Consider the following 18,391-nt stretch of genomic DNA (forward strand, 5'->3'; position numbering starts at 1 on the left):
AGAAGGAACGAGGGAAATAAAAGAAAGGTTCAACAGTCAAATTAAAATTCAAGATGAAATGATACCAAAGATAAAAGTAGCTAATGACATTGCTATCCACAGTGAAAGTGAAGAAGAATTACAGGATCTGGTGAATGTAATGAATAATATAAGGAGTGCAGCATATCGACTGAGAGTAAATGGAAGAAAGACGAAAGTAATGAGAGGTAGCAGAAACGAAAACAGCGAGGAACTTAACATGAACGTTGTTGTTGATCACGGCCGGCTGGAGTGGCCGTGCGGTTCTAGGCGCTACAGTCTGGAGCCGAGCGACCGCTACGGTCGCAGGTTCGAATCCTGCCTCGGGCATGGATATGTGTGATGTCCTTAGGTTAGTTAGGTTTAATTAGTTCCAAGTTCTAGGCGACTGATGGCCTCAGAAGTGAAGTCGCATAGTGCTCAGAACCATTTGAACACGTGTCAGATGAAGTTAAGTAATTCTACTACCTAGGTATCAAAATAACCCACGACGCACGGAGCAAGGAAAACGTAAAAAGCAGACTAGTACTGTCAAAGAGGGCATTTATGGCCAAAAGAAGTTTACTAGCATCAAACATAGACCTTAATTTGAGGAAGAAGTTTCTGAGAACGTGTCTGGAACACAGCATTGTATGTTAGTGAAACATGGACTACAGGAAACCGGAAAAGAAGAGAATAGAAACATTTGAGATGTGGTGCTACAGACGAATGTTGAAAGTTGAGGGGACTGATGAGATAAAAAATGAGGAGGTTCTCCGCAGTACTGGGCGGGGAAAGGAATATATGCAATGTACTGACAATAAGAGACAGAATGATAGGACACCTGTTAAAACATCAGGGAATAACTCCTACATTATTAGAGGGAGCTGTAGAGGGTAAGAAGAAACTAGGTTGCAAATGCTATTCTGAGTTGAAGATGTTGGCACTATAGAGGAGTTAATTGTGGGCCACATCAAACCTATCAGAAGAATACATCAAACCTATCCAGAATACTTAGGCTGTTTGGGGTCAGCAGATTTCTGGAATACACAAATACCGTTAGTCACCATTCTCCTTTAAGAGTGGATGTGTGCAAAATGTGGGCAGATGCTTCAGCGTTTCAGAATTGCAGTAGACATTCACTGTCATCTTACAAGTTAACAATTAGTGTAGTTGCTCTGCATTTATGGGGCTTAGAGGCAAATATATTATTCATTTTACATGAGCGACAGTAATGAACTGACTGTAGAGTCCAGCGTATTTTTTTTATACCGCAAACAAAGATGATATAATATTTTTAATATTTTATACTTGTGTACAATTATGCTCAAATGATATATATTTACTGTAACTGATAAATCATTCACCCAGACGTGTTAGGACTCTCAAAGTGTAAACATGCCGAAATGCATATCAACACTACACACTGGAAGATAGCTACCATATAAAAGAGTGCAAATGTTTTTAACGGTTATACGACCACATAGTTCATTATTATCATCAGCGTATATATATATATATATGCCATAATTGTAGCAGCATCTGACTCTGTGAAGACGAAAGCTGTTAATGTTAACACACCCTGAGGGATTCAGGTTTGAGCAAGTACATTTCTCAGCACGCTCCAGACAGTCGAGTAAGCTGGAAGCTGTAGTTCTTTATTATCATCAGCACTACGCTGATGATAATAAAGAACTATGCGCTCATAAAGAAGTTAAAAATGTATGTAACTCTTAATTTTTGCTTTATCTGTGCAAATGAGGTAAAGTCATCACAGCAGCCATATGATGTGAAAACATGCTGTTTGATGTGACTCATAAGTTAAATATCAGCAGCAGTAAACGTGTCAGTGTGGGAATGATCTCCGATCACAAGTTCTACCCAATGATTGCTTTCAGAAATCTTTAGCGTAATGATACCAAAGTCAGATTATCCATGAAAGAGATGATTCGTCTGTGTGACACATCAGTTCAAATTCTCTTCCTATTGCATGGAAATGGGCACTATCCCTCAGTGAGACTGGCTGATTTTACAGTTACTACTTCGGACTTCCCACATACAATTAAATTCTTTAATCTAAAGAAGTACACTTTTAAAATGCTAAATCACGCGTTACATTTCTCAGCACGCTCCAGACAGTCGAGTAAGCTGGAAGCTGTAAGTGTACTGTTTATACAAGAAATTATGGAGTAATCTGTTGGAGTTAGAGCACGAAACCATTTATTCATGTGAAAGTACCATGACAAACTTACAGTTCTTGTTGTGCATCTATGCCTATAGATATGTGTGAACCAAGTATTCCAGATGTAGACGTATAACTATTTTCTTATTTAAATAAATTCATATACCTGGCTATATGGAAGAATTTATAAACAGAAACAAAAAATATCCAAGTTTAAATATTAGTCATCACTGTGAATGAGTGTACGAAACACCCCTGCCATTAGGGCCTAATAGTAAGTGACTGATCCTGCAATGACAAACAATAAAAACTTCAGTTTACCATTCACTGTAAAGGTTACACGTTGAGTTGCAGACAGGCACAATGGGGAGACAGTAACACAGTTACAGGAAAGAAGGAAAAGAACGGATACTAAGAAGAGTAATAGCATTACTCTTCCCAGTGCCCATTCCGTCTTTTATTTCCTGTGACTGTGTAACTGTCTTTTCGTTATGCCTGCCTACAATTCAATGTTTCATATTGAAAACCAGAAGAAGAAGAAGAATGGATCAATATATATATGCCATAATTATAGCAGCATCTGACTCTGTGAAGACGAAAGCTGTTATTGTTAACACACCCTGAGGGAATCAGGTTTGAGCAAGTACATGTATTTTCAAAAATTTTACTTTAGCCCAAATACCATGTACTACAGGAGATTTTGCATAGAATCAGTGGAGATTGTTACCAGACATTCACTAATAGCGGAATTTTGTAGCAACAGTTGTGACACATAAGCAAGGATATAGTGTATAAAATTGACACATTCAGACATCAGTATATCACTCTGTGTTGGAAGCACAATTAAATAACAGAGGAGAATTAAAAGTTTCTCAATTCGAAAAGACTGAAACCACACAATGATATCATTTAATAAAAGAGTCACAATCGAAAATGACACTAATATTTCACCAGGAATATTTTAGCCACAAACCCTTTGCTTCCAGCGACATTTTGAAATAATTGTGAGATAAGGATTGACATTCTACACCAATGTGATTCAACAATTCCGAGCAACAGTTCTCTATACCTGGAAGAACATTTATGAAGAAGCTCAAGTAACATTGTAACTTTAAGTATTGCATTCACATTTCTGTCTTAAGAAATAAGACACAATCTTAAAGGTATCTAGCTCAACTGCATGAAGCATGTGGAAATCAGATTGACTCTCAAACCATACATTTCCACTTCAGCCTCAGACTCGAATTTTCAACAAACTGCAGTATGGTTCATGTACATGTCAATAAGTGATCAACTTAGTTTGTGAATTCCGCTCAAAATGTTTATTGGGTTCCTTGAAGACTATAAGGACATCATCATGAAAACTAAACAACAAGTTATTTTGGTTTTGAAGTGCAATAGATAATAACTATTAGACTACAGGAGAGCAAGAAAAAAATATAATTGTATTGGAAAAAATGGTGTGGAAAATGCGTCATACTTCTGCAGCAGACCAGGATGATCTCAAATTTTAGATGTACTGCATTCAAATATTCAACTGCCATTTAATTTAATTTCATGGGAACTGTTTGAATATCCAATTCTGCTGATGACATTGAGATAGATATGACCACTATAACAGAAGTTCAACTAGAAACACTTGATTCATTATTCACGTGTTGTAAATTGCCACAAGGGGAAATATGAAAAAGGATTCCACAATATACGACCAGTGTATTCTAACCATGTAAAAGGGCTTACTCGAATTCTGAATTTTACCCATATGATGAACTGCAGCTTAACTGGAATAGTAACAATATTGGCCCACAGTATGAACAGGTGAGCATAGTTTCGCTCTTTTTACTGTGAGGGCAATGAATATGGACGAATACTCAAACCACAGCAATTAAAAGAATTACCACTAGTATTATTGTGAACTATGCACCTTGTTGTTGCTGGGGAGGGCTGCATGTCTCAGCAATATAGAGAGCTGCAATCCAGGTGAAACTACAATGGAGAGTTGTCTGTTGAGAGGCCAGACAAACATGTGGCTCCTGAAGAGGCGCAGTAGCCTTTTCAATAGTTACAGGGGCAACATTCTGGATGATTGACTGATCTGGCCTTGTAACATCAACCAAAACGGCCTTACTGTGCTGATACTGCGAACAGCGGAAAGCAAGGGGAGACTACAGCTGTAATTTTTCTAAAGGACATACAGTTCTACTGTATGGTTAAATGATGATGACATCCTCTTCGATAAAATATTCTAGAGGTAATATAGTCCTTGGTTCAGATCTATAGACAGGGACTACTCAGGAGGATTTCATTATTAGGAGAAATAAAACTGGCGTTCTACCGATCGGAGCATGGAATGTCAGATGCCTTAACTGGGCAGGTAGGTTACAAAAGTTAACAAGGATATCGACAGGTCAAAGTTGGGTATAGTGGTAATTACTGAAGTTCAATGACAAGAGGAACAGGACTTCTGGTCAGGAGAATACACGGTTATAAATACAAAATCAAATAGGGATAATGCAGGAGTAAGTTTAATAATGAGAAAAAAGAAATAGCCACGCCGATAAGCCACTACAAGCAGCATAGTGAACGCAATATTCTAGCCAAGATATAGAAACGAAGTTCACACCGACAACAGTAGTGGAAGTTTATATGGCAACTAGCTCTCCAGATGGTGAAGAGATTGAAGAAATAAATGATGAGATAAAATAAATTATTCAGATAGCTGAGGAGATGAAAATTTAATAATGATGGGCGACTAGCATTCGACAGTAGGAAATGGAAGAGAAGTAAAAATAGTAAGTGAATACTAACTGGGGAAAGGATTGGAAGAGAAACTCACTTGGTAGAATTTTGCACATAGTAATGTATCGTAGCTAAAACTTGGTTTAAGTGTCATGAAAGACTGTTGTATATGTGGAAGAGACCTGGAAACAGTAGACTTGTAGAAAACATTGGGTAACACAGGAAATATTGAGTTTAAATGATGAAAGGAGAAAAAAAAGTAGTAAATGAAGCAGGCGAAATTGGAATACAAACGTTTCAAAAATGAGATTGACAGGAAGTGCAAAATGTCTAAGCAGTAATGGCTACAGGATAAATGTGAGGATTTAGAAGCATATATCACTAGGGGAAAACCAATTACCGCCTACAGAAAATGAAAGACGCCTTGGAGAAAAGAGAACCACCTGTATGAATGTCAAGAGTTCAGATGGAAAATCAGTGTCAAGCAAGATAGGAAAGCAGGAAGGTGGAAGCAGTATATAAAGGATCTATACAAGGGAGATATACCTGAGGGTAATGTAATAGAAATGGGAGAGGACGTTGGTGAAGATGAGATGGGAGATATGATACTGCGTGAAGAATTTGAAAGACCACTGAAAGACATAAGTCGGAACAAGGCCCTGGGAGCTGGCAACGGCCCGTTAGAGCTCCAGATAGCCTTGGGAGAGCCAGCCATGACCCAACTCCTCCATCTGGTGAGCAAGATGTATGAGGCAGGCGAAATACCGTCAGACTTCAAGAAGAATGTAACAATTCCAGCTCCATAGAAAGCAGGTTGTGACAGGTGTCAAAATTATCGAAATATAAGTTTAATAGGTCACGGTTGCAAAATACTAACACGAATTCTTAACAGAAGAATGGAGAAACTGGTGTTGAAAACTGGTAGAAGACGACCTCAGGGAAGATCAGTTTGGATTCCAGAGATATGTAGAAGCACACGAGGCAATACAAACCCTACAACGTATCTTAGAAGATACGTTAAGGAAAGGCATACCTCGATTTACAGCATTTGTGGATCTATAGAAAGCATTTGCCAATGGAATACCCTCTTCCAAATTCTAAAGGTGGCAGAGGAAAATACAGGGAGCAAAAGGCTACTTATAATATGTGCAGAAACCAGATGGCGGTTATAAAAGCCGAGGGGCATGAAAGGGAAGCAGTGGTTAAGAGGGAGTGAGATATGGTGTTAGCCTATCCCCGATCTTATTCGATCTGTATAGTGAGCTAACAGTGAAAGAAACAAAAGAAAATTTTGGAGTAGGCATTAAAATCCATGGAGAAGAAATAAATACTTTGAGGTTTGACGATGACATTGTAATTCTGTCAGAAGCAGCAAAAGACTTGGAAGAGCAGTTGAACGGAATGGACAGTGTCTTCAATGGAGGATATAAGATGAACATCAATAAAAACGAAGCGAGGATGAGGTAATGCTAAGGGTATTAGATTAGAAAGTGAGACACGTAAAGTAGTAGATGAGATTTGCTATTTGGGCGGAAAAGTAATTGATGATGTTTGAAGTAGAGAGGATAAGAGGACATAAAACGTATACTGGCACTGACGAAGAGAATTTTGCTAACATCGAACATAGATTTCAGAAACGTGGTGCAACAGAAAACGCTGAAGATTAGGTGGGTAGATCACGTAACTAAAGAGGAGGTACTCAATAGAATTGGGGAGAAAAGAAATTTGTGCCGCAGCGTTGCTAATAAAAGGATGTATTGGTAGGACGCTTTCTGGGGCCGGCCGCGGTGGCCGAGCGGTTGTAGGCGCTTCAGTCTGGAACCACGCGACTGCGGTCGCAGGTTCGAATCGTGCCTCGGTCATGGAGGTGTGTGATGTCCATAGGTTAGTTAGGTTGATGTAGTTCTAAGTCTAGGGGACTGATGACCTCAAATGTTAAGTCTCATAGTGCTTAGACCCATCTGAATTTTGAACGCTTTCTGGGACATCAAGGGACCACCAGTCTAGTACAGGTTGTGCTGTCTTTTAAATCGTGTTGTGAATGTGTAAATTTAGCATCGTCCAACACGAATATCTAAATACGTCTACAGTTCTAAACTGTCGTTAACTGTTTTCATATGTTGTCTGTAAAGAAGTGTATCTGTTTAAAACTATTAAATTAGTTTCATACAAACTTAGTTCACTTTTATATCGCGGAAACACACAACACTGCAATCAGCGAATTTTACTGAAAAGATTTCTGAGATTTGAGAAAGCTTTACGCTCCGACACCAGTAAAGAATGGTATATGTTAAAATAGTTTCTCATAGCATAGATTTTGATATACAATCAAGTTACATTTACGTGGATTCTTCTTACAATGGGAAATATATATATCTGAATTATTCGGCAATTTATATTCGCCGCGGAAAGCTTTCATTAAATGGCAGCAGTTAATGAACATCGGTGTATCACAGAATCGTTTTGTTCCGATAACATGAAAATAACTGACTGAATTCGATTAGAAAAAACATTAATCAGCATTAAATAATTGTTCTCAGCATTTTCAATCTGAAATAAAACTATAACTCTTGCGAATAAAATCACATAAATATATTACCGCTAATGACAGCGTTGCAGCTCATCGGCAGGGAAGCAAGGATGGAATGCAGAGGATCAAAATTAGTAATATTGTTACAGAAAATATGACATAAACTTGAATAACATTATTCTCTATTTTTCTCCAATAATTTGCAGTAGGTAGTTTACCTAATAATAATAATAATAATACCAGACTTTATCATTGGCGGCAGATTAAAGTGCGTCTTGCTGGCATCGTGGCTGCTCGATGAAGAAGAAATAATGCAACAAAAACTCAATGATAATAATAATTGTTCTTATAATTAAAAGATATCACTGTTTTCGGTCTATATTCTGTGGCCTGTGAAGATACTGTTACACCGTCTCTGCACTAGCAAAACCAAACTGTTTCTCTGACAACACGCTTGTCTTGTAGTAGTTACTCAGAGATAAAGAAGCTTACACAGGATCAAGTAGCATGGAGAGCTGTATCAAACCAGTAGCCAAACGTGTCAAAATGAGCCGAATGGCATCGATATTGTATTATTGTTATGCGATCATCAGAATATTACGATAAACTGGTCACCACAGCTAATTATATAAATGTAGAGGTTTTACTTCGCATTGGACACGTTTCATGACGACACCACCTCAGGGTGTGAACATCATAGTAGACACACAACGCTTTTACAACGAGTGTGGACAGTTTTTTTTTAAATTTTGCATTGGTCACAATCAGAGATGCTGAACATGTAATAAGATAGTCTGTAAGTTCTTTGCATAAATAAAACCATGTAGAACAGCAAAGAGTGCCAAGACTCCTAAAACCATGGCATGGCTAACGCGTTTCCATCATGAAATTCACTGGACCGATTCTGAAGTGATGTATGAAGTTAGGGTAAGATCGTTCCGAATATTTGACCACAGGTAGCATCGTTTTCGTCAAAGACCATGAGAAAATGTCCTGTATTTGTCAGATAAAGAAAGTATCTATTTGGATTCTTGATTCACACATATGTCCACCTATTTGACAGCACAAATAGGTGTATGGTGCATACCATAATTGTTTCATGTGGGCCTTAGATAATGTATGGATACTTCAAAGTTGAAAAAATAGTTAATGAATTTAAAAAATATATATATTTGAGCTTGTACAATACTTGCTTTCTTTTCCGGTACTGCTGATAGGTTTCAGGTAAGTATGTATCACACATTGCCTATGGAGTTGAGTTCATCGAGGGAAGATGATAAAATGCTAGTTATCTCTTCTATATGACACTGTAAATGGTAAAAGTCCATAGCTGCCTGTTGCCAAGGGCCTGTCTGTGCTGCTTTGTAAGCGAAATGTGGGCTGGTTATAGTGTGAAGTGGAGTAAGCACTTCATCTGGAAAATGCAGTTTCTTCTCTTCTATTACCACAGGCACGTCTGATAAAAACAACCCCTGTTGCAGCCTTTGTACACTAATGGAGATGGGTGTGCATCTTATGCACCAGTCCCTGCCGCCAGCTGGTATGCACCATATAAGAGCATATGGACTATCAGACCAATTGTGTGATTGGATTGAGGAGTTCCTAGATAACAGGACGCAGCATGTCATTCTCAATGGAGAGAAGTCTTCCGAAGTAAGAGTGATTTCAGGTGTGCCGCAGGGAAGTGTCATAGGACCGTTGCTATTCACAATATACATAAATGACCTTGTGGATGACATCAGAAGTTCGCTGAGGCATTTTGCGGATGATGCTGTGGTGTATCAAGAGGTTGTAACAATGGAAAATTGTACTGAAATGCAGGAGGATCTGCAGCGAACTGACGCATGGTGCAGGGAATGGCAATTGAATCTCAATGTAGACAAGTGTAATGTGCTGCGAATACACAGAAATATAGATCCTTTATCATTTAGCTACAAAATAGCAGGTCAGCAACTGGAAGCAGTTAATACCATAAATTATCTGGGAGTACGCATTAGGAGTGATTTAAAATGGAATGATCATATAATGTTGATCGTCGGTAAAGCAGATGCCAGACTGAGATTCATTGGAAGAACCCTAAGGAAATGCAATCCGAAAACAAAGGAAGCAGGTTACAGTACGCTTGTTCGCCCGCTGCTTGAATACTGCTCAGCAGTGTGGGATCCGTACCAGATAGGGTTGATAGAAGATATAGAGAAGACACAACGGAGAGCAGCGTGCTTCGTTACAGGATCATTTAGTTATCCCGAAAGCGTTACGGAGATGATAGATAAACTCCAGTGGAAGACTCTGCAGGAGAGACGCTCAGTAGCTCGGTACGGGCTTTTCTCAAAGTTTCGAGAACATACCTTCACCGATGAGTCAAGCAGTATATTGCTCCCTCCTACGTATATCTCGCGAAGAGACCATGAGGATAAAATCAGAGAGATTAGAGCCCACACAGAGGCATACCGACAATCCTTCTTTCCACGAATAATACGAGACTGGAATAGAAGGGAGAACCGATAGAGGTACTCAAGGTACCCTCCGCCACACACCGTCAGGTGGCTTGCGGAGTATGGATGTAGATGTAGATAATATCAACAGACACCTATGTACGACTTCGTAGTAGAGAAAGTTATCCACACTATCTGTAACCTATAACGACATGTCATGCGGTGCCCCAATGGAAGCGACTTTTTTTTTTGGGTCATCAGTGTTCTGGCCGGTTTGATGCGGCCCGCCAGGAATTCCTCACCTGTGCTAATCTCTTCATCTCCGAGTAGCACTTGCAAATTACGTCCTCAATTATTTGCTGTATGTATTCCAATCTCTGACTTCTTCAACAGTTCTTGCCTTCTGCAGATCCCTCTAGTACCATGGAAGTTATTCCCTCATTTCATAACAGATGTCCTATCAACCTGTCCCTTCTCCTTATCAGTGTTTTCCAGATATTCCTTTCCTCTCCGATACTGCAAAGAACCTCCTCATTTCTTACCTTATTAGTCCACCTCATTTTCAACATTCGTCTGTAGCATCATATCTCAAATGCTTCGCTTCTCTTCTGTTCCGGTTATCCCACAGTCCATGTTTCACTACCATACAATGCTGTACTCGAGATGTACATTCTCAGAAATTTCTTCTTCAAATTAAGGCCTATGTTTGATACTAGCAGACTTCTCTTGGCCAGGAATTCCCTTTTTGTCATTGCCAGTCTGCTTTTGATGTCCTCCTTGCTCTATCCGTCACTCGTTATGAAACTGACTAGGTAGCAGAATTCCTTAACGTCATCTACTTCGTGACCATCGATACTAATGCTAAGTTTCTCGCTGTTCTCATTTCTACTGCTTCTCATTACCTTCGTCTTTCTTCGATTTACTCTCAATCCTTACTCTGTGCTCATTAGACTGTTCATTCCGTTCAGCAGATCAAATATTTCCTCTTCTCTTTCACTCAAGATAGCAATGTCATCAGCGAATCGAATCATTGATATCATTTCACCTTGAATTTTAATTCCACTCCTGAAACTTTCTTCTGTTTCCATCATTGCCTCCTCGATGTACAGATTGAACAGTACGGGCAAAAAACCACATCCTTTTCTTACACCCTTTTTAATACGATCACTTCGTTCTTGGTCGTCCACTCTTATTATTTCCTCTTGGCTGTTGTACATATTGTATATGACCCGTCTCTTCCTATAGCTTACCCCTATTTCTCCCAGAATTTCGAACATCTTGGGGCATTTTACATTGTGAGAATGAGCTGTTAAGGTGATTGTACGATAATTCTCGCACTTGTCAGCTCTTGCCGTCTTCGGAATTGTGCGGATGATGTTTTTTCGAAAGTCATATGCTATATCGCCAGACTCATTCATTCTACACACCAACGTGAGTCGTTTTGTTGCCACTTTCCCCAACGATTTTAGAAATTCTGTTGGAATGTTATCTATCCTTTCTGCCTTATTTAATCTTAAGTTTTCCAAAGCTCCTTTAAATTCTGATTCTAAAACCGGGTCCCCTATCTCTTCAAAATCGACTCCTGTTTCTTCTTATATCACATCAGATAAATCTTGCCCCTCATGGACGCTTTCAGGTTATTCTTTCCACCTATCCGCTCTCTCTTCTGCATTTAACAGCGGAATTCCCGTTTCACTCTTAATGTTATCGTCCCTGCTTTTAATGTCACCGAAGGTTTGTTTTGGCTTTCCTGTATGCTGAGTCAGTCCTACCTACAGTCATTTCTTTTTCGATTTCTTCACATTTTTCATGCAGCCATTTCGTCTTTGCTTCCCCGCACCCTGTTTATTTCTTTCCTCAGCGACTTGTATTTCTGTATTCCTGAGTCCCCAGGAACATTTTTGTACCTCCTCCTTTCTTAGATCAATTGAGTTATCTTTTCTGTTACCCATGTTTTCTTCGCAGTTACCTTCTTTGTACTTATATTTTCCTTCTCCTTCCCAACTTCTGTTATCACCCTTTTTAGGGATTTCTATTCTTCTTCAACTGTACTCTCCACTAAGCTATTCCCTATTGCTGTATCTATAGCCTTAGAGAACTTCAAGCGTATCTCGTCATTCCTTAGTATTTACGTATCCCACTTCTTTGAGTATTGTTTCTTCCTGACTATTGTCTTAAACTTCAGCCTACTCTTCATCACTACTTTGTTGTGATCTGAGTCTATATCTGCTCCTGGGTACACCTTACAGTTCAGTAACAGATTTCGGAATCTCTGCCTAACCATGATGTAATCTAACAGAAATCTTGCCGTACTGCCCGGCCTTTTCCAAGTAAAGCTCCTCCTCTTGTGATTCCTGAACTGAGCGACTTTACGAAATATAATAATATAATCTTGACTAGTGCCGACAGTGCCGAAAGCACGGTCAGGTAACGGAAGTAGGCACTGCATCTGTGTAACCTTGCTGCTGAAGTACACGCTGATTACAAGTTTGCAGCAGCAACCTTTCTGGTACTCGCACAACGTGTATTAACAATCCTCGATTTATATTTGTTCAAACTAGCACAGAATCCAGATACAACTGTTTTTTGGTTATAAATAAGAGCCTTTTGCCAGCAGAATGCATTCCTAAGATAATGTGAGCTGCGATGAAGTCACAGTACGAGTGCTACAGCAGAAATGAAGCATCCATGTGATACATCAATAGAGGCTTGCAAATGTCCTCGGTGATATTGGTATGTGTCAAAGACGACTTTTCAATGTGTGTATGTCTGTGTATGTGTCCACTGTATGCATCTGCAATCTGAAGGACTTCATTTTGTTCAAATCCTGGAGTATACCATCACCTCTAATGCAGCACAGTACACATATATTACAAGACTTGGTGGTGTTAATTTGCACTTCTGAGTGTGTTAGATAGCTCAGAATAAACTGACGAGCCAGAACGTTTATCAGGCAAATTTTGTAATAGGATGTGTAGGCTTTTTATATATCATTTTACTTTGTGTGTGTGGCTAATAATGATAATATTTTTGACTAACATGATGCATTTTTCCTTGTAGATTTTTTCATTGAGTCTGGGGTAGGGGTGAGGAGGGATGAAGGCCAGTGCAACACTATGACTGCACTCCCAGAGTACATACACCCCGAAACCCGTGATTGAAGTTTATACAATGCACAGTCCAGGTGCAGCAGTGCAGCAAGGCAAATTTGTACGTGTGGTACTTATACAGTATCGTGTCTCATTTTTATATAGAAGTACCTTGGGTTGATACCATGTCCCTCGTGTGGTTTCCCAGGAACAGACTCAACCTATAGACTTTTAAACGTTTGTGGTCTTAGAATTCGCTTACGAGTGTCACATAATTATGCATGCATACAATGCTTATGGATTTTCCTAAGAGAGTTGGACAATATTACAGAGATGTGTTACAGGGTAGGTGCAGCTAAAATGACACTAAACTGTGAGATTTTCCCATCTCAAACTATGGCACATTGTCTCTAGTTTGAATTCAGGGAGTGCTTCTTATTATAAAGGAATCCATACTTATGTCTTAACTGATATTGTTTTTTATTCGTCTGTTATTGTTGAGACTTGGTTGTGTTACCTACGACATGATCTTGTGTCTTCCTGGGATCTGTCGATGTGATATAGGTATGGGGGAGGGATGGGGGGACACGGCTGTGCAGATGCAATAAAACACCCATCTCAAACAGTGATACTTTTCTCCAGCATGAGGCCATGAGTAATGATGCTGATCGTTGAGGGTTAAATAAATTAGTTATAGTAGTTCATTTTCTCTTCTATCAAAATAATAATTTTCACATTCTTTCATGAGTTAGTTACGAGATTTTCGTTTTATTTATGTGTGTGCTCAGTGTTAATACTTCCATAGCGAGTACGATTATGATCTGGAAAAACAGCTAAGATGCATTACACTGATTGATGAAGAGATTGGGCTTTGTATTTCAACAGCATGGTCATCGACAAATTAATATTGACGTCTGCATATGTCTATTCAGAATAGCTACACTTGACGCTTATGAATAATGTTTGGTTTTCTTCCTTTGCAGGAGTGTTGGAAGAGTCCGGAGGCAGGCTTTCCCAAACAACATCGTAGCAGCACCTATCAATAAAGTGTTTATCACGCCTGCCAACTTCACACATGGCCCTGCCAATGCCTCAATGACTTCAGCTGGGACTGTCGATAATGTGTCCCCTGTGCCCTGGACCACCTCGACATCAGTCATCACCTCGACATCAGCAATCACGTAATCCTGGACCTATTAGTAGTCCTCCACCCTGTTAATTAACATATGCTGGTATAGACAACTCTAGTGCTGGCTACTGGGACACTGCGACTATCCTTAATGCAGGTCAACACCCTCTGGAAGGGAGCTTTCCAGAATCGTTGACAATCTGTGGCATCCTGTGGGCTCATGCACCCTCTGAAAGAAGATGGTAATGGTAATGAAGAAAAGGCCCTTGTCTACACTGGTGAGGAAAGTGGGTGATATCGTAGTCCAACTCAGTTTTAGATTGGTTCAGAACTTTAGCCATGAGTTTCATACTGGGTTATTTTCCAAAATGCAGGGAACAGGCAATCAGCCGTGTACTCGATCCTGACGTGTCTTTGAAAGTCTATGCTCTAGTAAATGGAATGATTTTCAAAGCCTCTTCCAAACGATGTTCCTGCTAAAAAAACAAGTGTTAATGTCCAAAGTAATGAATTTTGCTTTGCATTGTCGTTTCTGGCTTCAAACAGAAAGTAGAAGAAGGATGTAGAGCATACAACTACATACCAAACATCTAATTATTGTGAGCATTGTAACTTCAACGGCATCTCCTCACTTAATAACCTTCCGTAATTTGAGAGGGAGAATCCAGATTATTTATTTCACGTTCACACTTGATGGTAGACGAAAGCAAACTGGAAGTAAACAAAGAGCTCGCTGTGCAGAATAAGAAACATGCAAACTATAAAGGAGTCAGAACCTTCTAAGTTTCAAAAGTAGCTGGTCATCGTCACAAACATGTAGATTTCTGTTATTGTCTGTGGGAGAGATATAACACTATTTCTGAATCAGAAGCACGTTGCTCTTACCTTCCACCCAATAGCCAAAACAGCACGGTGTGTGACATTTTGGCGTAGATGACTCAGCTCACTTACTAGAAGCGAGCATTTAACAAAGCAACTGAGTGCTGCAGCCAGGAACCAGTGCGCGTGGAAATACCTGCCGAAGGTAAACTAATTCTTGAGTTTTAAGAAAGTCCAACACCTGAAGTGCTGCCACTTTGCAGTTTACGGAGATTGAGTGCCTCCTAGCTTCTATGTCACATTGTAAAGGTGACAGCAGTGCCTCCTTTAGTACCTTTACAGAATGACACATACCATATGTGGTGGCCTATCAAGTCGTATGTCCGTATTATTCGAGTCTTAACCATTTCTAATCATATACCGTGAACAATTTCTCAATCGTCACTGGGCTCAGATGACTTGAAAGGAAAACTGATTAGATTTATCGCACCATCATTCCAATGATCAACTCACAGGACAATGATGCCTTATACGAGCAGACAGTTGACCGTCATATTTGTGGGCAGTCACTGGGTAGAGAGGAGGAGACTCCATGCCGAGATCACTGTCATCGAACAGGGAACTTCTGCGTTCTAGCACACAATGCATGCAACTTGAAATACAACAAAACACAAACCCGTTTTCTTTCACTATGTGAGCAGGTGTGATGCTCATTTCCTTTGTTGAGCACTAGTGAGATTTCGTTATGAGCAGTGACAAGTTTAGTGTCCTACCTGCTAACGTCGAAAAGTACATCTCTACATTCGAATCACGAAGGACAGTACACTTCACTTCCTGGAATCATTTTGTATTATATACGCGTTTTCAGAAACCTGCTGCGATAATGTGTTACGAGGACATGCACGTCACCAGATCTGCTCTTCCCAGTGATGCAAAGTTTTAGCTTGTGATGAATAACTAAATTCGGAGGAAAAACCAAATGATACCACATTGCGCGGCATATCCCCATTTGCCTGTAAATGTTCTAACCCTAGTTTATTGATCAAAGAGTAACAGCTGTACACAGAAAAAATTTTGTTGTGAAAAAGAAAATGTACTATAGAGCATTTACTACGCAAAAACTAATCAGAAAAGGATGACAGATGTCGCAGGAAATAAATTATTGTTGTAAAAATAAAACTGAATATGATTATGTCCACTAAGTAAAAAATCAGAGAAGAAAGATTATGTGGCAGATAGTATCGAGGTTCTTTTCCTTTACTGGGGTTAATGTAATCGTTTCTCTCTCTCTGTACATAAGATGTATCTCTGTACCTAGTAGTAGTATAGGTGTTTGTATAAAGGTATATAAGTAATATAATGAAGTACAGAAAACAATGTATTGCAAAAGAAACTTTGAAAAACTATTGTTAAAAAGGCAAATATTAATTTGGTGTATCAAGGTTATTATTGACAGAAAGTACTGCAATCACAAACAGTCGTAATTCCTTCCCTAAGGTGCACGAATGACTACGCCCATGCCATAGCTCAAAAAAAAAAAAAAAAATCACACACATCCATGCCCGAGGCAGGATTCGAACCTACGACCGTAGCAGTCGCGCGGTTCCGGACTGAAGCGCCTAGAACCGCTCAGTCACAGCGGCTGGCATTAGCTCTACAGAGAATAGGAAAAGTCAAGAGGCTGAACGTTGTTGGTAATATTCCAGAGCTCAATTTGTTACTGTTATTAACACAGAAAATACTGCCTGATCCCAAAGAAACCTGATTGTCTCACTATGGAGCACAGCTCGTAACTGAGAGGTTAATTCCATTGTTCTAGTAATAATAAAGAAGAGGGGGAGCTTGCTTCTTCTTGACAAAGTCAGAAAAAGGAGGGAGGGTAAGGATATCCCACTGGTTTTATCACATACGATTTCCCTAGAGGTGTAGGCAAAAATGTCATGACGGGTGACCCCGACACATACTGGCTTCATTTTCTCACCATTTTTGGTCACCAAATGTCCCAAGGTGCGATGGAAGAGAAGGATTTTATCAGAAGCGCATAACTGACCTAGAATTTACCACACGCAACTGCCAATGCTGCATCTGTAATGTAGGGAATCACTGTGACGTAGAAGATAATAAGCACAACTGCGTCAGGTGAAATCTGATATCGGAAGTGACTTTGACGTAAGACCGTTATCTGTGCGAGGACTATTACTGTTGCTTTATTAAGAAGGTACTGAAATTCTTCCCGAATTCCGTAGTTCTTCGAAAAAATATTTCACATGTAATAGCTCCCCAAAATTTAAACGTCAGCTTGCTGTCCTTGCAGTCGTCATGAGAGAGTTGGGTGCTATTGTAGTAATAGAAGTAGTAGTAGTAGGAGGAGGAGGAGGAGGAGGAGGTGTTCTATTCGTGTGTACATTGCTTTTGAAAGGGTGTTTGACTCATTGTTATATTACAATTTAAGAACAAATAAAAAAATTCATATACACAAGAATTTACCCAGTTACAATCCTATTTCGACTACAACAGTGATCTTACAAGTCGAAAACGAACTTCACAAAATAAATAAATGTAGAGCATCCTAATATAGAGACAAATATTATACTTCAAACTCAGAGTTATGTGAAGTATTAATGTCGAAACAACGAAACTGTAATAACTGTAACAGAACCGCAGCAAAATATATGTTAGGTAGACTCTAAAACCGAGCACGTTTACAAGCTTTAGTATAGTAACAAGGACACTAAACAAATCCTCCATCATTTTTACTCCGAACTTGTACGCGTACTCTGTCAAACTCGTGCTGAGTATGATTACTGTTGTATTATTTAGATCAGTATTTTGAAATTAATGTTACAAGAGTTTAACTGATTCAGTTTCATACAAATATGTTCTGTGGCAAAATAAAGCTCGCGCATGCAGAAAAAAAGCCAGAAAACCCTGGAAACGAACGGTGTAATTGACAAACACAACGCATGAAAAACGGAAGCAGCATTTCCGATTAATTTCCGAAGGGCATTGCTAAACGATCTGATGAGTTTCAGAGTTCGCACATTTCAATCATAAATATTAATTTGCACTCTGAATTCAGCGAATTATTTCCAGTTCCTCAATGATTTTAACAGTACGTACATATATTTAAATCGCTTATGCCTCCTATCCTCTATCGTATAATGAAAGGCAAAGACAATAACTTAATTTCGTTGTTTTTTTTTATTTTAGTCTGTCTGATTAATATACGAATTCAGAGCTTCGCGTAGGTAACACTGAATAAAATGTTGTCGGACTTCCAGCCGTGAGTTTAAAAGGATCTGAGCCACCTACGCAAAATCTTCAGGAACGAGCACAACGATCACCAAATAAAGAAAATAATCTCAAGTAAGACTCACAATAAGACAGTAGAGAAGGGACAGGATAATAAGTTAGCAAGTTTGCCGTGCTGTGGCTCCATGTCGTGAGACGTAAGCCACCTGCCGAAGAAAC

This window comes from Schistocerca piceifrons, chromosome 4 (assembly GCF_021461385.2).
Source record: "Schistocerca piceifrons isolate TAMUIC-IGC-003096 chromosome 4, iqSchPice1.1, whole genome shotgun sequence".
Classification (NCBI taxonomy): Eukaryota; Metazoa; Arthropoda; class Insecta; order Orthoptera; family Acrididae; genus Schistocerca; species Schistocerca piceifrons.